This window comes from Palaemon carinicauda, chromosome 3, assembly GCF_036898095.1.
Source record: "Palaemon carinicauda isolate YSFRI2023 chromosome 3, ASM3689809v2, whole genome shotgun sequence".
Taxonomy (NCBI): domain Eukaryota; kingdom Metazoa; phylum Arthropoda; class Malacostraca; order Decapoda; family Palaemonidae; genus Palaemon; species Palaemon carinicauda.
In genome coordinates this window covers 14,351,153-14,377,006 of record NC_090727.1, presented here as the reverse complement: position 1 = coordinate 14,377,006, position 25,854 = coordinate 14,351,153, and the positions used below count along the sequence as shown (strand labels likewise).

Sequence of the window (25,854 nt, the reverse complement as noted above, 5' to 3'; positions counted from 1 at the left end):
GGAGCTTGGGGGCAAGAGGCGCAGATCGTGAGGAGGCTGGATACGAGGGCGCGTAGCATCCTGATGCGGCACTGACGGGCGCGAGAGAGCAGTGGTGCGTGGGCGCGTATCCGGAAGAACCGGGCGAGCGCGCAGGTTCAGGATAGCGCGAGGGTGGGTTCGCGCATTGGCGCTGATCGGTGAGAACAGGCATATCAACCTGTGGGCGCGCATGGCGAGCATCAGGATGTGGGCGCGCTGGTGTGCACTGCTGCGGTGGGCGAGCAGGGCGCGCAACTGGATTAGGGTGCACGGGTGTGAGCTGGTGGGTTGCATGAGGCGCCTTGAGAGAGACTGGAACCTGGCGCGCAACTGGAACGCGTGCAGGATCGCGCGGTCTGGAAGGAGAGTCCAGGGGTGCCTGGGAACGCCCGTGCGCTAACTTAGGCACCTCCTGGACTGCGCGCTGTGATGTAGAAGCACGCTGGCGCGTTGGTGAGCGCGTGTGCGCATTAACTGGAACTGCGTGCGATGGGCGCGCTTCGCGCCTAACTCCAGACGGGCGCTGCGAGTCCAGAGGTACCTGTGAGCGCCTGTGCGCTAACCTAGAAGCCTCTTGGACTGAGCGCGACGTGGCAGGAACCGGGGAACGCTGGGGCGCAGGTGGGCACTGGCGCGCTAGATCAGGAACTGCTGGCGGGCGCCGGGACGCAGAAGGATGTGGGCGCGCAGGGGAACCCTGGCGCGTAACAGGAACAGGAACAGGGGCGTGCACGCGCGCAGGTGAGCGCTGTGGCGCTAAGACTGGAACAGCAGCAGCAGCAGCATGAGGGCGCGCAGGTTGAACCTGGAGCTTGGGGAGCAAGAGGCGCAGATTTGCGCTCAAGGCCCTTAAGCCCCGAAGGGCCCGGTGCCTGCGCAATGGCAGGATCAGGTGGCACGTAACGCGCATCAGCATCCTCGAAGGGTGACCGCAGGTCAGCAGGTCTGGAGGGAGACTGGTCACAGGGTCCCGAAGGACGACCATCATCCGAAGGGGATCGCGAACGATCCCCAGAGAGGTCTAAGGTGGTAGCTGGCAGGATCGGCGAACGGCGAGTCGTCTCCTCCACAGAGGACTGTGGTGACGACGAGCCGAGGAGGCGCCTCCTAACTCCCTTGTGAGGGGAAGGAAGGCCTCTACGGCGAAGGGGAGGACGAGCCTTCCGCCTTAAACGCCCACGAGGGGCCGTGGGGTCAGCAGGCTGACCATCATAAGGCCTCCGAAGAGGATTCTCTGTGAGTGAACTCCCCCACGGGGGAGAATCACCGGCAGGAGAGACCGTAGGACTTAGTTCCTCCCTCGAAAGGTGTTCGGAAGGGGAACCTAAGCCTTCAGCTACCTCAGCAACAGGAACGGGGGTTTGACTAGACCCACGAGATGCCTCCGTCACAACAACGTCAACAACAGACAGAGGATCTATCCCTGCTGTAGTTTGCAATTGTTTGACAGCTGCACCAAGTTTGATCATGTCAAACAAGGCTTCCCTGGAAGGCGAACCCTGCAGCCCCACGTTAGCCCAAAGCTGCAACAAATCATGATTATTCACAGATAAATCAATGTTCATATCCTCCTCCGGGGGAGGAGGGGTAGCTGCCTCGCTATGGGAGGCAACTACCTATCCCGCACCCCGGGATCGGTCAACAGCAGTACGTTCTACGCTACCACTCGCCGGCCTCTCGGAAGAGACCGCTCGAGGGGGAGCTTCGGAGGAGAAAAGGGCTATGGAAGAAGAAGTCTTGGAATTTTCTCTCTTCAAAGAAGCCTCTGAAGGAGAAAGACCCCTTTTAGACTTTTTCTTCCAACGCCGGGCAAACCTCTCCCACTGGGAGGTAGACCACTCCCTACATTCGATACATACATTACCGCTATCACACCGTTGGCCCCAACAATGAGGACACAAGGTGTGGGGATCGGTGTCGACCGCCGACATAAAAGTCCCACAAGGGCGGCCGGGAAGTCCAGGGCATGTACGCATCGTCAGTAGAGGCCAACTTCAACCACACTGGAAAAGAAAAAGCAAAAACAGATTAAATATGACAGTCAAAAGCGAGGGAGAGAGCAGACAGGTCTGTTCTCCGCCCGAGCCAAAAGTAAAGTGAAGCAATCACCGGTGTGTGTGTGTGTGGGGGGGGGGGGGTAGCTAGCTACCCCTCCCTACCCCCTGCTAACTAGCGGTGGGGTAGTAAACCCTCATTAAAATTCTTATTTCTTTCAGCTACGCCGAAGTAATTACAGCCATGTAAACAGCGTGGTTTGTATTTCAGTTACAGAACAACTGAGGTTCATAAGGCTGAATCCCCCACTTCTAATGAAGTGGGTAAAGGAGGGAAAGAGCCTAATAAAACTTAATACCCTAGCTGAATACTTACAACTAATTACCCCAGTCAAGACTCGCCTCCAATCCCAATAAACTTAACATTGCCCAGCGAAAACCAGTGAGCCTTGTGCAATACTGTACAGTACTATACACATTCAGATTGAGAAACATTAAATAATAAGTAGCCCTGAGGACCTAAAATTAATGCAGTAAAAATTTTACGGCATTTAATCAATACAAATGTTTCCCGGATACACACCTTCAATACAGTTAACAAAAATTAAGAGCCATGAATTATCCCCAAACCCTTGTAAACTATTTAATGTAGTGCATTACTTGCAACTACCACAGTATCCAAAGCCCAGCAATTCTTATTAGAAAGTCAGACATGTTTTAAAAAGACCTTGGCAAACCAATTTGGTATGCCACTGAGCTGTTACTAAAACCATTCCCAAAGAAAGACTCCTACAGAAATTAAGTAAAGTATCCACACTTGTAATATCATGAACCCAAACATTTCAGTCCCTTACCTGGCTGAACTAGAATTTCCTGAGAGCTTCAATCATCACACCCTTAACAAGAAAGGACATTGTATTCTTGGAGAGAGTATGTCTAACATCCTAACCCCACAAAACAAAATTAGGAACCTTTTCCCTACAAATTGTTTAAATTCTAAATAGAACTAAACCGCCTGAATCGAAGAGAAACCTACTCTCCAACCCACAACACACCTTTCACCCTAATGAGGGGATGCAGAAAAGTTACAGACAACTTTTAGCTTTTGAAAATATTTCTTGCCTAAAGCTAAGCAAGAGACAAAACCACTTTATTAACACCAAATCAATATGCTTGGAAAGAGCCTATAAAATACTAATACACTTAGTTGAAGGCAAGGTCAAGAGAAAAAGTACCATGCCTGTGAGATCTTTCATGGGCACCCCTTCCAAAGGTCAAAACGTGAACTATTCAAATAATTCCGCAATACAGTACAGTGCATTCAAATTCCAATAAATAAATCTGACAATCAGAAGATTTCCAATGATAAAAGACCCAAAGATAAAAATTCAAACCAATATGTCTGAGAATTGTCATTAATGAACTGATCAGAGTACTATATGGAAATCTGATACAAAGAATGAAAATGATAATGTACAAACCAAAAGGGGAATGCACTGCAAACTCTAGAAGAATAAATTACTTAAGCATGCAATAGAAAACTAAGAGGAAAGGCTAAGGAAAATTGTTGCAAATGATAATTGTCATTATTTATTTCATACCAGTGCGGGTGTGCTACCAGGACTAACTAGCCAACAGACATTAAGGCTAAAATTAGAAAGGAATATGCTACAAAATTAGATTCTAAGAACAATGCCTTACACGGTTCCAATTCAATCACTCAGTCAGAATGCAGTCACATTTTGGAAGCTTTATTACCTCTCAAAATGAAAAGTACAAACAGAAGACATTCCAGCTTCTGCATTACCATATGCTGATAAACCTATTAACATGATAGTGTTCTTGGTTTATGGGCCCAGTTTAATCTTAGAGGCTGTGGTCACAATATCCTTAGTACAACTACTGCTTGTATCCCTTACATTTCAACATATGATCTTGAATGCTGTAATTCCTTTCTGGAATACTGTACTATTGTGTCTTCCAGGAAAATGATGACTCATTAAAATTGGATTAACTTGTACCTTTTCTAAATATAAAAACCCAGAGCTCTTTACGTATGAATGTTATTTCGGTGATAGCTGAAACCAGTTGTTAAAGCTTTTGCGAGGTGTAACTACCCTCCGCTAGTTAGCAGAGGGGGTAGCAGGGGTAGACTAACCACCCCACTCTCACAAGCACTAGTAAACAACAGTCACCTGGCAATTGCAACTGGACTTCCTGGAGGAAGGCGATTGCAGGACCAGTATGTGTAAAGAGCTACAAATTTGTATAGCAAGGAAAAATACAAATTATTCAAAATCTGTCATTTGTTTCTGGTTACTTTCCTCTTGGTAAGGGTAGAAGAGACTCTTCGACTATGGTAAGTAGCTCTTCTAAGAGAAGGCCACTCCAACATCAAGCCATTGTTCTCTAGTCTTGAGTAGTGCCATAGCCTCTGTACCATGGCCTTTCACTGTCTTGGATTAGAGTTTTCTTGCTTGAGGGTACTCGCAGGGACACTGTTCTATCTTATTCATCTTTCTCTTGGTTTTTTAAGTTTTTATAGTTTATATATGAAAGATCTAATTTAATGTTTTATTTTATTTTGGTTGTATTACTTATCTTGTAATGTATTCATTTCAATGTTTCTTTTCCGTACTAGGCTATTTTTCCCTGTTGGAGCCTTTAGGCTTATAGCATCTTGCTTTTCCAACTAGGGTTGTAGCTTAGCTAATAATAATAATAATATATACAAACCTTACACTCTTCATGTTGGAGTAACTCCATGGAAGTCCTAAAACCAACTGGCTGGAGACTGTCCCGGGGTGCCACTCTGTGCTTCACACGAGCTGTTTTAGAGGGCACCCTGACACCCCGACACCCCGTGACTGTTATAGGATCACAGCCTGGGCAATCGATGCTAGGTGTAGAGTTTAGCAATGTGACTTGACCAGGAAAGTGTAATTTTGGAGCTAAGTTCCTCACTTAACATAGACGTTGCTCGACTTCACCTCGCCTGGAGAATGGGGACATGGATATATGATCACACCAGGCTACACAAAGGACATGGAACCCACCAGCAGTCAGAGGAGGTCAGCTTGCAGAGTTCCTTGGATGCTGAACCCCAAGAAAGGGAATGGTGAAATAGGAAGTGGCCAGTCACTCACATATTCATCCTAGACTTACTCGTGGGTAACATCTGCCTCAATCAACTGCTACTTGTTCTATAATGCAGCTGAGGTGTTATTGACCATGTTTTGTGCAGCCACCAAAGTCCCATCCATCCATATACCAAGGCGCTTCCCCCCATTTTGGGGGGTAGCCGACACCAACAATGAAACAAAACAAAAAGGGGACCTCTACTCTCTACGTTCCTTCAGCCTAATCAGGGACTCAACCGAGTTCAGCTGGTACTGCTAGGGTACCACAGCCCAACCTCCCACATTATCCACCACAGATGAAGCTTCATAATGCTGACTCCCCTACTGCTGCTACCTTCGCGGTCATCTAAGGCACCGGAGGAAGCAGCAGGGCCTACTGGAACTGCGTCACAATCGCTCGCCATTCATTCCTATTTTTAGCACGCTCTCTTGCCTCTCTCACATCTATCCTCCTATCACCCAGAGCTTTCTTCACACCATCCATCCACCCAAACCTTGGCCTTCCTCTTGTACTTCTCCCATCAACTCTTGCATTCATCACCTTCTTTAGCAGACAACCATTTTCCATTCTCTCAACATGGCCAAACCACCTCAACGCATTCATATCCACTCTAGCCGCTAACTCATTTCTTACACCCGTTCTCTCCCTCACCACTTCGTTCCTAACCCTATCTACTCGAGATACACCAGCCATACTCCTTAGACACTTCATCTCAAACACATTCAATTCCTGTCTCTCCATCACTTTCATTCCCCACAACTCCGATCCATACATCACAGTTGGTACAATCACTTTCTCATATAGAACTCTCTTTACATTCATGCCCAACCCTCTATTTTTTACTACTCCCTTAACTGCCCCCAACACTTTGCAACCTTCATTCACTCTCTGACGTACATCTGCTTCCACTCCACCATTTGCTGCAACAACAGACCCCAAGTACTTAAACTGATCCACCTCCTCAAGTAACTCTCCATTCAACATGACAATCAACCTTGCACCACCTTCCCTTCTCGTACATCTCATAACCTTACTCTTACCCACATTAACTCTCAACTTCCTTCTCTCACACACCTTTCCAAATTCTGTCACTAGTCGGTCAAGCTTCTCTTCTGTGTCTGCTACCAGTACAGTATCATCAGCAAACAACAACTGATTTACCTCCCATTCATGGTCATTCTCGCCTACCAGTTTTAATCCTCGTCCAAGCACTCGAGCATTCACTTCTCTCACCACTCCATCAAATTACAAGTTAAACAACCACGGCGACATCACACATCCTTGTCTCAGCCCCACTCTCACCGGAAACCAATCACTCACTTCATTTCCTATTCTAACACATGCTTTACTACCTTTGTAGAAACTTTTCACTGCTTGCAACAACCTTCCACCAACTCCATATAACCTCATCACATTCCACATTGCTTCCCTATCAACTCTATCATATGCTTTCTCCAGATCCATAAACGCAACATACACCTCCTTACCTTTTGCTAAATATTTCTCGCATATCTGCCTAACTGTAAAAATCTGATTCATACAACCCCTACCTCTTCTAAAACCACCCTGTACTTCCAAGATTGCATTCTCTGTTTTATCCTTAATCCTATTAATCAATACTCTACCATACACTTTTCCAACTACACTCAACAAACTAATACCTCTTGAATTACAACACTCATGCACATCTCCCTTACCCTTATATAGTGGTACAATACATGCACAAACCCAATCTACTGGTACCATTGACAACACAAAACACATATTAAACAATCTCACCAACCATTCAAGTACAGTCACACCCCCTTCCTTCAACATCTCAGCTTTCACACCATCCATACCAGATGCTTTTCCTACTCTCGTTTCATCTAGTGCTCTCCTCACTTCATCTATTGTAATCTCTCTCTCATTCTCATCTCCCATCACTGGCACCTCAACACCTGGAACAGCAATTATATCTGCCTCCCTATTATCCTCAACATTCAGCAAACTTTCAAAATATTCCGCCCACCTTTTCCTTGCCTCCTCACCTTTTAACAACCTTCCATTTCCATCTTTCACTGTCTCTTCAATTCTTGCGCCAGCCTTCCTTACTCTCTTCACTTCTTTCCAAAACTTCTTATATTCTTCATATGACTGACCCAATCCCTGACCCCACCTCAGGTCAGCTGCCCTCTTTGCCTCACGTACCTTGCGCTTTACTTCCACATTTTTCTCTCTATATTTTTCATACTTCTCTATACTATTACTCTGCAGCCATTCTTCAAAAGCCCTCTTTTTCTCTTCCACTTTTACCTTCACTCCTTCATTCCACCATTCACTGCCCTTCCTCATGCTGCCTAAGGTAAATGTATTCAGATTGCTGTGGGTTATGTCTTGCAGGTAGTGGGCACTGAAGGTTGTTTGCTGTTTCCACATGACCGCTTGTAAAACCTGCGTCACAGAGAAATTCTTTAGAGTGCCAGCGATGTGCTGACACCCCTGACATTGTCAGCACGGGGATGACGACTTGGAGGTGAGGAGTCTGGTTGTATGGCTCTCTTGATTACCTGTCTGATCCAGGAAGAGTGCTTTATAATCATCCTCTTGCTTCTCCCAGTGGTCACAAAGAGCCTGCTGATCTGAAGGCAGGGTCTAGATGTTATTTTTTAATTATTTCCTCAGAGCCCTCACAGGGCAGAGTAACAGTTGGTCTGGGTCATCTTTTATAGAATGGAGACTCTCAATCTAGAAAGGCCTGTCGGGTCCACTACAGCTGGATTTTGAGTCTTATGGACAAAAATGAGTGTCGCTTGGCCCCACCCCCTTGAATGGGTAACGTCAAAGGACAGATTATGCAACTCACTGACTCTCTTGGCAGAGGCCAGGGCTAAGAGAAAGACCGTCTTCGGAGTCAATTCACAATCTGATGCTTGATGAAGAGGTTCGTATGATGCTCAATTCTGTAAGAGTAGTAGAGTACTATGTTTTCACTACATTCCAAGAAAGTGGTCTGACTTCCAAAATGAGGGCAAGTATGCTTGAAATTCTGTATGAGACAATTCAGTCGAGGAGGAAATGTTAACTCGGTTCAGTTTAAAAAAAGATTCTTAGGGCCAAGAAATACCCTTTCACTGCTGACACCGAACAAAGTTTTTCCCTCCCTGTGATATACCGAAAACTCTACTATCGTTGGAGTGCCACTGAGAGGAGGGATACCCCATCCACCACATCAACCATAAAATATTTGTTGGCTAACTGTTGTTTCAAAGACCATTCAAAGCCTACTATCCATGTCCTCTTGCTCAGATTGTCCACAAGCACTTTCTTCTTACCCGGGATAAAATGGTCTGATAGCACTAGGCCTATTGATTTGTCTTTAGTTCATCTGAGGATTCCCACAGTTAGGTGCTACGAAAAGTACCTCGTTTGTTTGTGTGACATAACCGTAGTGTGGTCGTTCCTCAGCACGGAGTGCCCTGTAAGGAGCTGATAAAATTGTTTGAAGCGAGAAAGGCTGCCCCCATTTCCAGGAGGTTCATGTGGCACTGTTGCTCGGATCCAGACCAAAGCCCGGATGCTGTGAGGAGCACAGGTGAGCTCCCACACCCTTCTTTTGATGCATCTATAAAGAGCAAGAAATCATGGGGAAAAGAGAGGAAGGGTTGAGTTACCTCTCTCAGTACTTTATTCATTCCTTGGATGGGAAAACTGCCTAGTTTGGTCCATGATTTTCATCATTTCTCGGATGGGTAAACTGCCTAGTTTGGTCATCATTTTCATCCTTAGATACACTATCCCTTGAGAAGGGTGCAGGTGTGACTTTTTGTAATTTACAATGGTCCCCAGACACTGGCAAAGGCGAAAAGCCTGTCTCGGTGGAGAAGTGTCTCCCTTGAGTCTGCTAGAACTTGCCAATCATCTAGATAACGAAGAAGAGTGTCATTCTTGTGAGCCCAGGTGGATGCTTGGGTAATAACCTGAGTGAACATCGGAGATGCTATGGACAAGCCGAAGCACTGTACCTAAAACTGGTATATCTATCAGCATAATGTGAATCTCAGGTACTTCCTTGAGGATGGAACCTCTTGGAGAGCATCCTTCCCTAGCAAGGTTTGGACGTTGGCCCAAAGAGTCCGTACCTTTGCGGATTCCTTTGCATAGGAATTTGACAATGTCAGATGTAGGGTCAAAGAAGGGCGAGTACAGAGACCGACCAAGGCTCGTCCCTGTGGAGTATCCACCTCTGCCATTAAAATAACGGGCGACCTAGATCGCATGCAGACCTCTGTCAAGCGGAGGAGCTCGCCCACCCATCTTGCTAATGCTCCATGAGTGGATGCGCAACAGTAAAACTGCACAAGACTCCCTCAAGAGACTGTTGTCTGTGGTCACAACCAAGTTAAATGGAATAGAGTCCTTTCATACGACCTACTTACCACAGAAGCCTGGTGGGTAGCGCTATGCACTCCTACAGGAGACATTTGCTTGTAAAAGGTAAGAAAGTCTGCGAGACATGGGTTGTACTAGCAACCTATCTGCTAGGAAATAATTTTCCTTTTCGACTTATCGGAAACTGGGATGGGCTCTGGGATACCTGGCCAGCCAACAACCCAGTAAGGTACACAGAAACCCTCAAGGGATTGTCTGTTACTCCACCAAGAAGGATTAGCAAGTTCAATTGAGAGAAATAAGGAACCTAAGACACTCAAGCGAAAGGTCAATTCTCATCGGTTACTCACGAGGGGCCGAGTGATTGCCCAGCAAGTAAACACCAAGTCAACTGGTGTCAGGACGTTGCACTGCTCTGTAAGGGGGTATCCTGTCCTCCAACTGCCTTCAATCCAATGGGAGTTGGGCATGTAAGCATTCTTGTATATCAGTAACACCAGAGTAGCTAATACAGTACTCCCGAAAGGAAGATGGTATTACAGCGACTCTCCTTAGCGATCGTTGTCAAGAAAGAGACCGATCGCACGCAACTACAGTACTTCTGAAAGGCAATTTTGAGACATATCTTCAATTCCTTGTTGGGCAGGTAATGTATGCATGTTTGAGACATATCTTTAATTCCTTGTTGGGCAGGTAATGTAAGCATAAGTCCAGCTACAAACCAGTAACACAGACCGCTGAGGCAGGACGAACATACGTTTCGTTTCGTCCAGAACTTGATTGGAGAACATTGGTCAACGTTCGCAATCGAAACCTCCTCCTTCCTACGACCAAGATCCCTTAGAAATAACAAATACGATTGTATTTCTTTGTTTACCAACGGCAAAACTGGCATTACAGTACTTCCAAATGTTCCCTCCCAAGGTAAATGTTCATTTATGCGAGGTTTCAGAGTCTAAATATTTTAAATACTAAGATAGCTGATCCGATGTTAGGAAGGAACTACTGTACCTGAAATGAAGGAAGAGTCTACTTGAGGGTGGACTACCTACGTCTGGTTATGGGAAGGTAGGAGGGTAATGCAAAACCTGACTTCCCGTACGAAAAACATTCATCAAATATGACAAATTTGTAGATAATTTGTATTTTTCCTAACTATACAAACCTTAGCTATTTAATATGGGTTATTACTTCGTCGGAACTGAATGACGAGCCTTTAGAGTTTTAACGAGGGTTTGCTACCCCACCGCTAGTTAGCGGGGAGTAGGGAGAGGTAGCTTGCTACCCCCCCCCCAACTCACACACACCGGTGAATACTTCACTTTGCTTAGAGGTAGGACTTCATGGGGGACAGGGCTGGCAGGCAAGTTTGATTAAATAGCTAAGGTTTGTATAGTTAGGAAAAATACAAATTATCTACGAATTTGTCATTTGTTCCATAACTGAAATACAAACCACGCTGTTTAATATGGGTGACTCAACCCTTAGGAAGGGTGGCAAGTCCCTGCCATACTGGCTTTGGCTTTGCCCGGGGACTCCATATTTGAGTGTGTAAGTACTCAGGCAATAAGGAGTCCCTGCACATTGCTAGCATTGCTGTGCAACTTCTGCGGCCTACATAAGCTGCGTGTGAAGGTGAGAAGAGTGACTCGTCCTAGGAAGTTGATGTGGAGTTCTTCAGATGGAATTCTAGGCTAGGACTCTCCCAATACCACCTTGTCAGGGTATGGGGACGTGACAGTATTAACCTTAATACTAGGAACACAAGGAAGCATGGTTTACCTGCAGTGGTTTGAGGTCAGCTGTGCAGAGAACCCAGGATGCTGCTTTCTCCAAAGGAAGAAGAGGATGAAGAAAAGAATAGGGCCAGGCAAACCTTTTCATTCATGCAGACTAAAACTGGGTAACAATGCCCTCAACCTTCTGCTACCTGTCCATTAAGGAGCCTGAGGTTAGATCAGCTGTTGTGCAGCCACCACAGGGCCGATAGAGAACGTATCGAGTCTCCTGTGTGTCACGTCTTGCAGGTAGTGGGCTGTGAAGGTCGTCTGACACTTCCACACCCCGGCTTGCAGGACCTGCGTCACTGAATAGTTCTTCTTGAAGGCCAGGGACGTAGCTATGCCCCTGACATCATGTGCTCTGGGGCGACGTGACGGAGGAGGGTCAGGATTCAAGGCTAGGTGTATTACCTTGCGAATCCAGGCTGAGATGGTATTCCTAGTGACCCTCCTCTTTGTTTTCCCAGTGCTCACAAACAAGGCTTGCACTTGGGGACGAACTGCAGCTGTTCTTTTAAGATACAACCTCAGACTCTTTACTGGGCACAATAGGAGATAGTCTGGGTCATCTGTTACAGAACAAAGACTTGAAACCTGGAAAGAGTCGACCCAGCACTCCCAGATTCTGAGTCTTGGCAACAAACTCAGGGATGAACCTGAACGTTACCTCCCCCATCCCCTTGAATGGGCGATGTCGTATGAGAGACCATGGAGTTCGCTGACTCGTTTGGCAGAGGCCAAAGCTAGCAGGAACGCCGTCTTCCAAGTATGGTTTGTAGGGAGGTCTCTTCAGGGACCTGAGAACTCGAACCACGTTCCATGAGGAGGTCTCCCTTCCGACTGAGGGCAGGTAAGTTCATAACTCCGTATGAGTAGAGAAAGTTCCAGCGAGGAAGAAATGTCCACTCTTTTGAGCCTGAAGGCTAGACTTAAGGCTGAGCAATAGCCTTTCACCGCTGAGACTGAAAGGCACATTTCTTCCCGCAAATACACAAAGAACTCCGCTATTGCTGAAATAGTGGCATCGAGTGGAGAGATACCCCTTCCACAACACCAACCACAGAAAACTCGTTACTTCGCCTGGTAGACCCCTACGGATGACCTGAGCAGGTGTCCAGACATCCTATTCGCAACTTGTTGCGAAAATCCTCTCTCAGCGAGGAGGTGCTGGATAGTCTCCAGGCGTGAAGTCGAAGCGAAGCTACGGCTTGGTGGAAGATGTTGGCGTGTGGTTGTTTGAGTAGCTCGTGACGTGGAGGGAGTTCTCTCGGGGGCTCCGTCATGAGTTGCAGGAGGTCCGGAAACCACTCTGCGTGATGCCATAGCTGAGCTATCAGGGTCATCGATAGATTGACCGATATTCTGGTCTTGTTGAGCACCCTCCTCATCAGGCAGAACGGGGGAAAGCCGTAAACGTCGATGTTGTCCCACCGTTGTTGGAAGGCATCTTGCCAGAGAGCCTTGGGGTCCGGGACTGGGGAGCAGTACAGCGGGAGCTCTAAGTTCAGCGCTGTAGTGAACAGATCCACAGTCGGGGAACCCCACAAAGTCAGGACTTTGTTGGCTACTTGAGGATCCAAAGACCATTCGGCACTCACTATCTGCGTCGCTCTGCTCAGACTGTCGGCGAGCACATTCCTTTAGCCTGGAATGAAGCGAGCCGAAAGTGTGACCGAGTGGACTTCGGACCATCTCAGTATCTACTGCAAGATGGGATAGCTGTTCCGAGAAGGTACCTCCCTGCTCATTGATATAAGCCACTACTGTGGTGTTGTCGCTCATCACCACCACAGAGTGGCCCGCCAGGACCTGATGGAACTTCTGAAGTGCCAGGGATACAGCCTTCATTTCTAGCAGGTTTATGTGGAGGTACAGTACCTTTCTAATTCTGACCACAGGCCTGAGGTCCTGTGGTTCAGAACGTGGGTCCCCCACCCTATCTTTGATGCGTCCGAAAACAACATCAAATCTGGGGGAAGGACGAGAAGATCCACTCCCTTTCGTAGGTTCTCGTCTGCTAGCCACCACTGAAGGTCCGTCTGTTCCACGGGACCCATAGGGATGAGAGTGTCCGGGGAATCGTGTCCTTGATTCCACCGGGACTTGAGTCGCCACTGGAGGGATCTCCTTCTGAGGCAACCATTGGGAACCAGACGGGCCAAGGAAGAGGTGGCTGAGGAGACGTAACCACGTTTGGGCTGGAAGTTCTTCTCGTTTGAGGAAAGGCCTTGCGACCTTCCTCAGCCTTGCTATCCTGTCGTCTGATGGGAAGGCTTTGTGGAGATTGGTGTCTATGACCATGCCTAGGTATACCAGTTTCTGAGAGGGCTGCAGAGAGGACTTCTCGAGATTTACCATGATCCCCAGATCCTGGCAAAGTTCGAGAAGCCTGTCTCGGTGGCGAAGAAGGGTTGCCTCCGAGTCTGCTAGGATCAGCCAGTCGTCCAGGTAACGGAGGAGACGGATACCGATCCTGTGAGCCCACGATGATATCAGGGTGAACACTCTGGTGAACACCTGAGGAGCTGTGGAGAGACCAAAGCACAGCACCTTGAACTGGTAGATCTTGTTGTCTAGGCAAAATCTTAAGTATTTCCTAGAAGACGGATGGACTGTGATCTGGAAGTACACGTCCTTCAGGTCCAGTGTACAGTGCATGACATGCGGTCTCACTGAAGTCTTGCGGTCTCACTGCAAGTCTGACCGTGTCTGCCGTCTCCATGCTGAACGGAGTATGTTTGACAAACCCGTTCAGGGTCGAGAGGTCGATGACTAGTCTCCAGCCTCCAGATGCCTTCTTTACAAGAAAGAGTCGACTGTAGAAGCCTGGGGACCCGTCTGCCACCTCTTGGAGAGTGTCCTTCTTCAACATGGTCTCGACTTCTGCCCGGAGGGCTTGCCCCCTTACCAATCCCATGGTAAGGGAGCTCAATGACACTGGCCTCGCTGTCAGGGGAGATAGAGAAGATGTGAACGGGACACGATAACCCTGAGCGATTACGGAAATCGTCCAGGTATCTGCCCCGAGTTGCTGCCACCTTGTCGCGCAACTTTGTAGGCATCCCCCCACTGGTGGACATGCAGGGGGACTGCCAATCCTAGCGTTTACGGCCTCGGCCGCTCCCTCTAGGATTTTTACCTCCCCTGGAGGACTTCCTGCCCTTCCTGTCCTTGACAGGAAAGGGCTTAGACACCTTTGGCTTTGCTGCTGTCGTATTTTTCGTATTCTTAGCTGGACGGGGCTGTTGAGTTGCTGGAGGTTTGTAGGGCCTCGATGTCAGGGCCCTATGGAGGAGGGAGTCCTGGTTGGACTTCCTCCACCTCTCAGCGGCTAGCTCCACGCCCTTAGGCTCGAACAGACTCTTACCGAGCACGGAAGAGTGTCTGAGCCTGCTAACGTCGGAACTGGGGACTTTCTGGTGGAATCTCTCGGCAACTGCGTCTCGACGTTTCAGGATCGTATTGGCCCACAAGCTCGAGACTTGGTGGGCCAGAAACTCAATGGTCCGCGTGCCAGAGAGTAAGAATGTCTCCAGTGCCTTCCTGGTGCTTTCTTTGGACAGGTCCTCAGACCGCACCAGGATGCCCAGAGACCCCAGCCAGATGTCAAGCCACAAAGTTGCCTGCATGGCACACTTAGCCACCTTCTCCTGGCTTAAGATCTCAGTAGCAAAATACGAAACCTGCCGGTTGGAAAGTCTCTCTAGAGGGACTCCCCCAGTGAGTTCTTCCTCAGAATGGTGAATGGGAAGACTCAAACAAGTCTCCTCTAAGATCTCAAAATACCTCCTCTGGTGGACTCGAGAAGGAGGGAGGAGCTTGTTACCGGCGCTGGATCTGTTGGAGGAGGCAAGCTCGGAGAGCTGGCCTTCGACCTTGTCTCTGGCACTCTTCATCCCTTGTGACCAGGGCAAGGCTGCACTGGCCCTAGAGGGCTTCTGGGTGCCGTAGACTCGGTCCAAGACCGTGTCCTTACCCTCACGAGGAGGAACCTCAGGGTCCGGAACCCCGTTGAGATTTCTCATGAGGGTCAGAACTTGCCAGAACGCATGTTCTGACTCTTGATGCTCTCCTCCCGAAGGGCTAGCAGCAAAGTCTCCAGTCCCCAGTGGCTCTTCCTGGGGGGACACGTGGACATTCTCTGAAGGTTTAGCTGGTTCCTGTCTGATCCTTGCAGAAGACTTCGGCAAAGTCTTCGAGTCCTTCGGCTCCCTCCTGGGAGGGATACAGGACTCTAGCAATGATGGATGCAGGCTTTTCTCCAACCCCGTGTGAGGAGACTTCTCAGGGAGAGGCGGAGTTTCCCCCCATTGGTGCGATGGGGGAACGAATCGGCTCGTCCAACTCCCGAGGATGGGAAATCCTCGTCCGCAGGGGAGGGAGAAAAAGTCTGGGGGGGAGAGGGAGCCTTGCGCAAGGATTTCCGAGGAGACAGCTTAGCTCTCGGAGAAGTAACCACGGAGGGGACTCCTCTCTTCCTTTTCAGGGGAGACGAGGTAGCCACTGCTTTGTGACCTAGTTCAGAGAACACAGGCTTAAAAGCCTGCATGAGAGCTCTGACTATGGTACCAAATCAGGGCTGTTGGCTGACAGTCGCGCTGTCAGACACTCCCTCTGGAGGGAAGGGGATCGAACGATCCCTAGGAGGAGTCGACAAATGAGGGTTCGCCTGAAACGGAGCTGAGAGTCCTTAGACCTGTCCGGGAACCTCCCCTCCTCCGGCGAGCGCGCTGTTCTGCGCTTGCGAGGGGGGGGGGGGAAACGAGAAGAAAATCTGTTCGCCTGAAGCCCCATGAAGTCGCGTGCGGGATCGCGGCGTGAATAGCGCTGGTAGTCGCACGCGGAAGGATCGTACAAGACAGGAACTTCGCGCGGGCACGCATAGGTGACGGCGAGGGCGTGCGGCGCGCAGGAGCTGGAACGTGGGGCGGTGTTGAAGGCAGGATAGGAGCTGGAACGTGGGGCGGTGTTGAAGGCAGGATAGGAGCTGGAGCGTGAGCAACCTTCTGCGCGCGTGCGCAAGAACCTGCTGATGAGCCCGTGCGGGCGAAATTATTGGGCGCGCGTGCACAGGAGAAATATTCCTAGCGCATGGGCGTGGAGCGCGCGTGTCAGGAAGCACGGGGCGAGGGCGCGATTGCGCAGCCTCGTGAGGGCGCAAAAGTGAACTTGCGCGCAGGAGAACGTTGCGCAGGTGGTACAGGACCTGCCCTCTGAGGAGAACGAGGGCACGCATCAGGATGCAGGCGTAAGGGCGTGTGCTGCTGTGATGGGCGCACAACAGGAATCGGGCGCACTGGTGTGCACTGCTGCGATGGGAGCGCAGGGTGCGCAACAGGATTCGGGCGCACAGGTGTGCGCTGCTGAGTTGGGCGCGCAACAGGATTCGGGCGCACAGGGGTGTGCAGTTTAGAGGAAGAAGGCAGGGGTACCTGTGAGCGCCCGTGCGCTAACTTAGGTACCTCCTGTACTGCGCGCTGGAATGTAGGAGAGCGCTGGCGCGTTAGTGAAAGCTTGCGCGCTGTGTCAGGAACTGTGGCTGTGCGCTTAATTCCAGAAGTGCGCTGAGGCCTGGAGAGCGCTGACGAATAGGAGAGCGCCTGAGCGCTGTGGCAGGAACTGCAGGAGGGTGCTGGCGCACTATAACAGGAACTGCAGGAGGGCGCGCAGGAGATCGTGGGCGCGCAGGGGGACCCTGGCGCGTAAGAACAGGAGTAGGAGCGCGCACGCGCGCAAGGGAGTGCAGTGGCACTAAGTCAGGAACAGCAGCAAGACAGCGCGCAGGGGGTGCCTGGCGCTTAAGGGACTGAGGCACAGTTTTGCGCTCAAGTCCCTTGTGCCCCGAAGGGACCGGTGCCTGTACAATGACAGGATCAGCATCCTTGAAGGGTGATGGCAGGACAGCAGGTCTGGAGGGTGACAGGTCAGGGGGTCCCAAAGGACGACCTTCCACCGGAGATTGCGAACGATCTTCGGAGAGGTCTAAAGTGGTAGCTGGCAGGATCGGAGAACGATGAGTCTCCTTCGCAGAGGACTGCAGGGACGACGAGCCGAAAAGGCGCCTCCTAACTCCCTTGTGAGAAGGAAGTCCTCTAAGGCGAAGGGGAGGACGAGCCTTCCGCCTTATACGCCCTCTATGGGCCGTGGGATCAGCAAGCTGACCTTCGTAAAGCCTCCGCAGAGGAGTCTCTGTAAGTGAACTCCCCCAGGGGGGGGGGGGGGAGAGTCACCAGCAGGAGAGACCGTGGGACTAAGTTCCACCCTCGAAAGATGTTCGGAGGGGGAATCAGAGCCTTCAGCTACCTCAGCAACAACAGGAGCAGTTTGATCCGACACACCGGAGGCCTCCGTTATAACAACGTCCAAGATAGACAGAGGATCTATGTCTGCTATCGCCGGCGACTGTTTAACAGCTGCTCCCAGCCTGATCATATCAAACAGGGCTTCCTTGAAGGGCGAACCCTGAAGCCCCAAGGAAGACCAAAGCTGTAACAAATCATGATTAGTCACAGGGAAATCAATATCCTCCTCCGAGGGAGGAGGGGCAGCTGCCTCGCTATGGGAGGCAACTACCTCTCCCGCACCCCGGGATCGGTCAACAGAACAACGGTCTACGCTCACCTTCGACGGCCTCTCGGAAGAGACGGATCGAGTGGGAGCTTCGGAGGAGGTTTGGGCTACGGAAGAAGAGGCCTTGGGATTTTTTATCTTCAAAGAATTATTTGGAGGAGAAATATCCCTTTTGGACTTCTTCTTCTGGTGCCGGGCAAACCTCTCCCACTGAGAGGTAGACCACTCCCTACACTCACCGCATACATTACCCTTTTCACACCGTTGGCCCCTACAATGAGGACACAAGGTGTGACATAAAGGTCCCACAAGGGCGGTCAGGTAAACCAGGACACGTACGCATATCAATAGAGTCCAACTTCACACACACTGTAGAAAGAAAAAGCAAAACAGATTAATGGCAGTCAAAGCGAGGGTGAGAGCAGACTCTTCTGTTCTTCACCCGAGCCAAAAGCAAAGTGAAGTATTCACCGGTGTGTGTGAGGGGAAGGAGTAGCAAGCTACCCCTCCCTACCTCCCGCTAACTAGCGGTGGAGAAGTAAACACTCGTTAAAACTCGAATGGCTCATCATTCAGCTCCGCCGAAGTAATAAACCATATTAAATAGCGTGGTTTGTATTTCAGTTACGGAACAACTGATTTATTAGAACAGGGTCCTAATTGCATGATGGTACATAGTCCTTGTTGGCAGTAAAAGATCGCTTGCCTGCATGCGGTTGTGCGGATGTAACTTCTTTGCTTCCAGGTAAACATAACTTCTTTGCCTCCAGGTAAGTGTTCGAAAATTGAGCCTGAGCCTGCTTGCGGGAATTATATATGCGCGACGTATCGCAACATTATTGTCCATTAAATTGGTCATCGACTGGCTGTAGCATTGTTAACATGTTCATGAGCATGTGTGCGGCCACGAAAAGAACATGCAGATAGTTCAGTGATCAAACCTACATTAGTATCAAATGTTTGCCTGCTCACATTGTAGGTGGGACAAGCGTCCGAAGAGAATACTTGCTTGTAATCGTTCGTAAACGTAAGCACGAGCTGACACTATTCCGTTGGGACAAGAGGCTTGCGAAAAGTAAACTTGCCAGGGTATGTTTCACTAGCCTGTTGTGTGAATGCTCTAAAGATCTCTCCATTCCATTGGGAAAATAAGCTCGAGAAAGTAACCCTGAAGAATTAAGCTTCACGAAACTGTATACCTAATGAGACCCACTGCGCCCTGGGGGCACTATAATAGCATGCGACGGCCAAAAGTGATCAGCAGTAAACCCTATTTGCAGCAATAACCCTTTAGTTTTGTCTTGGTGAGTGAGGATGCGCAAATGTATAAACCTCCAAAGGTAAGGGAGTTTCTCATGAAATAGTGTACCCTCGCATGTAAGAATTTGTTAGCCTAAAACGCAAACAACACAAACACTATGCATGTTTGTGCAAGCTTGGCAGCAAATGTTGCCCGGTGTCAATGAATCCTGACGAGCAACGGCCAGGAGAGAGTTGACTTTTACCTGTAAGGATGGGCAGATGCATTGTGAGTAATCTGTAGTAGTACACACTTGAAGCAACAGTAAGATGAAGCTCTGTGCGCTGGCGAGTAGGGTCTTGCAGACTTTCAATGGGTACTAAGGCAAGCAACCTGGGTTGTTCACAGAAATTTGTCAGGCAGAAGAGCTCACCCACCCACCTCACTAGAGCTCAGTGGATGGGTGTGTAACACTGCCCAAAACTACTCTGCGAAACTAAGGTCTTTAAGTACTCAAGCTAAAAGTAACCTTATGACGTCCCCTCGGAAGGCAAAGAAAAAGGCTGCGCTGTACTTGAAAAACAGCAGTTCCTCCGTCATAAAAGGTTGAAAGTTATAGCCTACGAGTAGTTTCTCCCTTGTAAGAGGTAGAAACCATGAGGCACAGGTCCCGAAGCACCTGGGCTCATAAAGCTTTGTTGTGCCTAAAGGCGCGATGTCGACAATACCCCTGAAGAATTAAAGCCTACGAAACTCATTGATGGGCGAGGTGTTGACCGTGAGCAGTCAACAGGCATCACCATCTGCGGCAAAGACCCCAAAGGGAAATTGCTCACGAGATTCATATTATACCATAAGGGTATGGCAGCAATGAGCAGGAACTGCAAGCAGTCACCTAGATCCTTCAACTCAAAGCTCAAAAGAAAATACCAGGTGGAGGTTAACCCTCCATCGGAAGGAAAGTTGTCTAACATCTAGAGGCGGACCTCCAGGCAAAGCTATTTGCTTCCCGTCAACAAGCTTTGTTCACGTTGAAGGTCAGCATATTGATCTGCCTGTGAATCGTAGTCAAAGCAAGTTTCTGGGTTCAGCCCGCAGGGATCCCCTGACTGGAAACTCTGAAGGGAACCTATCTGCTAGTCCTCTCGTTCCTACGCCAGAGCTGCAGGAACGAAGGTGATCATAAGCAAAAAGTGCTGCAGTAAACTGTAATACCCTCAGAAACCATTCCTTAGCAGGGAGACCCGAAAATTCCAAGGAAGGTAGGGGTTAGAGAGACTTCCCCAGGTGATGGAAGCCGTTGCTTTGCTAAGGGAAATCAGTCACCATCCTTTGCTAAGGGAAGTGACGGAGTCCACACCTAAGGGAAGCATGAGTCCCCATTCTTAAAAGAAAAAGGAATTTTTTAAACTTTAGACCAGTTGCTTAAAATCGTAAGTCTGTTAAAAGGTTTTGACGGGAGAACAAGAATACGTGTTAACTCTGTCGAGGCAAAATAAAAAGCGATGGTTGTTCACTAATGCTAGTGTCAGCGGGGTGGTTGGTCAACCTACATTACCCACTTCAACTAACTAGCAGAGGGTAGTTACACCTCGATAAATCTTTAACGACTGGTTCCAGCTACCCCTAAAATATACTCCTATGTAAAGAGCTTGAGGTTTGCATATATTGCCGGAACAAAGTATGTGTTACTTTAGGCCGGAAACTCACTGAGAGTCTATATGGCAATAATATCCAAATAGCCCATCACCTGAAAAATATTGATAAAACCTTGCGGTAGGATAGGCTACCTCACCACATATAGAAATAATGTATTCAAAACATAATGTACTTACACGTGCATGTGCTAATTACCCGAAAGGAAACAACCCAGTAGAATAAGGAAAACTTTGGGGTGTCTGCAGTTGGTCTGGACAGGCATAAACTTTCTTATTTGTCAAATCAATTTTTTTATTCGGAAAATGTTATTTTTCTTTTCTGAAATACAATATGAAGCTAGTTTACGGTTTACGAAATATTATGATTTAGTGTTACCTGGTTGTTGGTGAAGATGATTGGGAAGCAAACGCAGGGTTGAGACCTTGTCTTGAGGTAATTTAAGGGCAAGCCAATCTAAGAAGGGCTATCAAAGGAGGAGCATAGCACCATCCCCGTAGGTTAAGTAGTGTAGGGAACCTTAGGTTAACGTTTTAATACATTTCCCTTTTAAAATGTGCCTTTCCAGTCACATATTTTGAAATTTCAAAACGTCTACAATTTGAAAGATATGGGCTTCCCCAAATTATTTGTATCAGAACAGATCAAAATACCTATAAATACAGCAGTAAAATTTCTTATTTTTCCATTAGGAATATGATGCTATAGTAAATATTTACACCCATTTCAATTACTTACCCAGTCTGTTCCAAACAACTACAAATGTTCCAGAACTTCAATTTCAGGTGGAAAATAGGATTAAACTTAACATATTTTCCTGCACACATGGCAATTTGAGGATTAATAAAAGGCGAGGGACCTCGACGGCTCTGCATGATTGCCATAGCCAAACCTCCCAAACACATTTTGCCTTTTAAAAGTATGAACACTTTTACGAGTTCGAACCTAATAATAAAATCACAATACTTACTACCTGTAGAGGTTGATGATTATGAGTGTGGTGACACAGCTGAAGTACGAAATGGGGAAATAGTAGCACAGGTCACAATTTAACAAGCATAACACATTGTCTAGACAGTCTCTAGGATCCTCTTGAACCGGGGAGCCAGAGTTGCCAGTTGGCCTTTAAAAAAAAAAACTCCAAATTTGGCATTTTTTTCGTGCTAGATACCTAAATTTTTTGCCTTTTTGAATTTGGTTAGCCTTAAATTCTATATTTTCGGCCTTTATCTACTATTAGGTTGGCCTTTTAATGCTGCAGTCGATCAGACGTTGGCCTTTTCTCATTTGGAAAACCTGGCAATTATTTCTGATTTTGAATAGGAGCTGCACGAGATTCCAAAAACTCGCCAAATCATTTCTTAGGATACGATAATGATAAAGCGGAAATCGTTTTAAAAACAACCAGTTTATTATGACATATCACCAATACCAATATAGTTAGGACTGGGGTTGTCTAAAAGACGCCAATTAACCGATAGAGCAACCATGCGAGACTGGAATTACTCGCTGAATTCTTCAGAAATGAGCCAAATCTAGCGCGAAATGCGCTGAAATGGCAACTCTGCCGTCAGGTCCGCAAGGACATGACATTTCTGATTTTGTATATGTGCTACATGAGTTTGTAAAACGCGATACATTCTTACTTAGGGTATAACATTAATAAAACAGAAATTTATTCATTATACTGAAGTTTGGAAGAAAGACTTGATATAATTAGGATTTTGACGAAGGAAAAATCTATTTTTGGGTGAGATAGCCATGTCGTCTTAATGGAAGTTCCCTTCGGCTGCTTCCTACTGTATAATATTTCTGCAAGGAATATTACAAGAGAATTACCATATATCGTGCTTGATTTGTCCGAAAGGCGTCAAAGAACCAATAGTGCAGCAGTGCTAAGAAAAATGCGCCGAATTCTCCAGAAACGCGCCAAGTCTAGCGCGATGGACGCTAAAATGGCAACGCTGAACCAGGACCGCCAGGGGTATATTACCAATCCCCAAACTCAGAATTATGTCTTGAGACAGAGTATAGTTTCTCTTATGTAATAAATTTTGCCTCTTGTAAGAAATAGAAATCTTACTTAGCAGAGCACCACGAGAGGATGGGAACGTACTGTATAAAATAATCTGGAAGGCTAAAAGAACTATTTAGTTCTCTAAGCAACGGTTGAAATAATTAATTACTAATAATTTAAACTGCATTACATACATATCAGAACTGCCTCGATGGTCTTGAAAAGCAAGAATCTTGCTTTAAATTCCACAAAACATTGATTGAAAATATATAATTCACATAATTTATATACCTGAAATAAATACACGTTATATAGTAATACCTGGTAAGAATATATAGGCTACGGTAACAAATGTTGGGAAAAAGTGTATGAAAATCTATTCTCGTCACATGTAGGCTATTTAATTTAAAGTCACAATTATATTTTTGTTAATTGAAGTTTAAACACTTCACAAATCTAAAAGAAAAATATAACTGCAATATGTTTAAACTAAAATTACTAATACATCTACCAGTAATGCTTAACGGAAATACATTTATAGTGTCACAAAAAAATGGTAATGGATTAAAAAAAGCTGCCTAAATTTGACTTATTTTCTTGAAAATTATAAATATTCTACAAGTGTCTAAGCGCATTTTATCACAAGCAGACTATAAGCAAATTACAAGCGTTCGTTTATTTTTAGCGTCTATGATCACCTTAACCACAAACACTAAAATGCTAAGCTACAGAGTATTAGAATACATATTTCGATCATCGAGTCTTGAATATACATTAAAAAAAACGCATTTCTTAATCCTATTTAACTAAGACGTTTCATTCAATTTAGTCACATATTTTACGTGTGAAACAAACGATTCTAAACGTCCTAAAACGACCTTTGTGGAATATTCACATGACCGCTCTTCTGCAGGCGTGGAGGTCGCTCTAACGTTCTCTGGAAGGGGAAATTTGAGATTAAAGGAAAAGCAAAATGATACGAAAGGGAAAAGCAGAATTATACGAAAGGGAAAAACAGAATTATACGAAAGGGAAAAGCAGAAATATACGAAAGGGAAAAGGCAGAATTATACGAAAGGGGAAAACAGAATTATACGAAAGGGAAAAGCAGAATTATACGAAAGGGAAAAGCAGAAATATACAAAAACACAAAAAGGGGAAGGGTGCAAAATTTGCTGTAAAAGGTGGAAGGATTTGGAACTTAGAAGAAGAAGAAGAAGAAGAAGAAGAAGAAGAAGAAGAAGAAGAAGAAGAATGATTGGGACTCTTTGGGGAAGAGGAAGAAGAAGAAGAAAAAGAAGAAAGGTAGATTGATTGGGACTCTTTGGGGAAGAAGAAGACTTAAAGGTACAGAACACAATGTGGCGAATTTTACTAATATAAATATTTCTTATTCATTCTTGCTGAATGAAATTATTCATCCGAATAGGAAAAGAAACCCTATTATGAGAATAAGAGTTAAAAATAAATAGTATTGACACAATCATATGGGTAATGTTTTACAGCTTATATTTTTGTCATATTTTTTCACATTTCGGATCTAAGTATTAAGGATTAAAGGCTAGTATTAGTCACACAACTCCAATGAAAATGAGACAAAACAGCTAAAAAATGTTAAGTGATGTGGTACATTAGTCATATTTAGTAGTATAAATTTTGTTCGATAATAATATCGACATTACATGAATTGCTAGTACTATTGAAGCAAATATTTGAATAAAATGTTCACAGGTACAACGACACAGCTTGATCAAGAATATTATTCTTGTATGTGGCTGTATTCTGCAACTCTATTGCCTTGTGTATTATAAAAACAAATTTTAACGAATCCTAATCTTGCACGTAAGCCTACAGACCAAATGGATAGATAGGGTTTAAAATTTGCCTCGCATGAATACCAATAGGCCTATGCCAATTAGACACCAATGCAAATATTTTGCTGTTTTTCTGGTCCTATACAGCAGGGGAATCCTACTCTCTACAGGACGTCCACAGTTATTTTATCGTGTCCTTTCTAAGGCCTTCAAAAATTCACACCGCAAATCCACAATACTGAGGCACTTAAAAAAAATAAATTCTTTTAGTTTCCTCTTGAAAGCCTTAATATCTTCAGTCTTTTTTTATGTCTAGTGGGAGCTTATTGACGTAACCCCAAATATAACTGAAGCTATTAGTAGATTCATCATATAATAAATTTAATAATCAATAAATAGTTATTTTAACTATTTCTAGGTCAATATAACCAGCTCTCGTTATTATTATTATTATTATTATTATTATTATTATTATCTGACCTACAACCCCAGTTGGAAAAGCAAGATGCTATAAGCCCAAGGCCTTCTCCATCATGAGACTCAATAGAGTCCTGACTCCCCTCAGTCCAACGTGACGTGATAGTCTCGCCGTGTTTTGAATTCGTGTTCTCGCCGATTATGGTGATTATTTTGTGATTATTGCAGTGCAGGTTGCTCATTATTGTTAGTTACTCATTAGAAACATGGCATCGAGTGACAGTGATGTTCTAGATGAAGCAGGGCTGTTTGCAGATTGTGTTAATGACGTTATTAATGTGATTAGTGAATCACAAGTGCACTGAAGTTTCAATATGGCGGAAGGCTTCAGGCACGAATTGATTATAAATGACATTATTTCTATTCAGTGAAAAAGGGATCTTGACCATAATCTATGGGGTGTTTTGGTATTAGGCAAAGTGTTATGGGGGTGTTTTGGTAATAGGCATAGTGCTATGGGGGTTTTTTTTTTTGGTAATAGGCATGGACTATGGGATTTTTTGGTAATAGGCTTATAACTATGGGGTGTTTTGGTTATAATCATAGTCTATGGGGTGTTTTTGGCAATAGGCATAGTTTATGGGATGTTTTGGTAATAAGCATTGTTTATGGGATGTTTTGGTAATAGGCATAGTCTATGGGGGTGTTTTGTTAATAGGCATATTGCTATGCGGTGTGTTGGTAATAGGCGTAGCCTATAGGGTGTTTTGGTAATAGGCATAGTTTATGGGGTGTTTTGGTAATAGACAGTCTTTGGGGTGTTTTAGTAATA

At 46.3% G+C, this 25,854-nt stretch overlaps 1 long non-coding RNA gene across 1 annotated transcript in view; it reads right to left on the bottom strand.

Annotated features, from left to right (window-relative positions):
• The window catches only part of LOC137638209 (uncharacterized), a 36,908-nt gene extending 13,245 nt beyond the window's left edge, over positions 1–23,663 (bottom strand). Inside the window, exon 1 of the long non-coding RNA XR_011043886.1 lies at positions 21,745–23,663. This is a non-coding gene — a long non-coding RNA (uncharacterized lncRNA). The remainder of the gene's footprint in view (positions 1–21,744) is intronic.
• Positions 23,664–25,854: the final 2,191 nt, after the last annotated feature.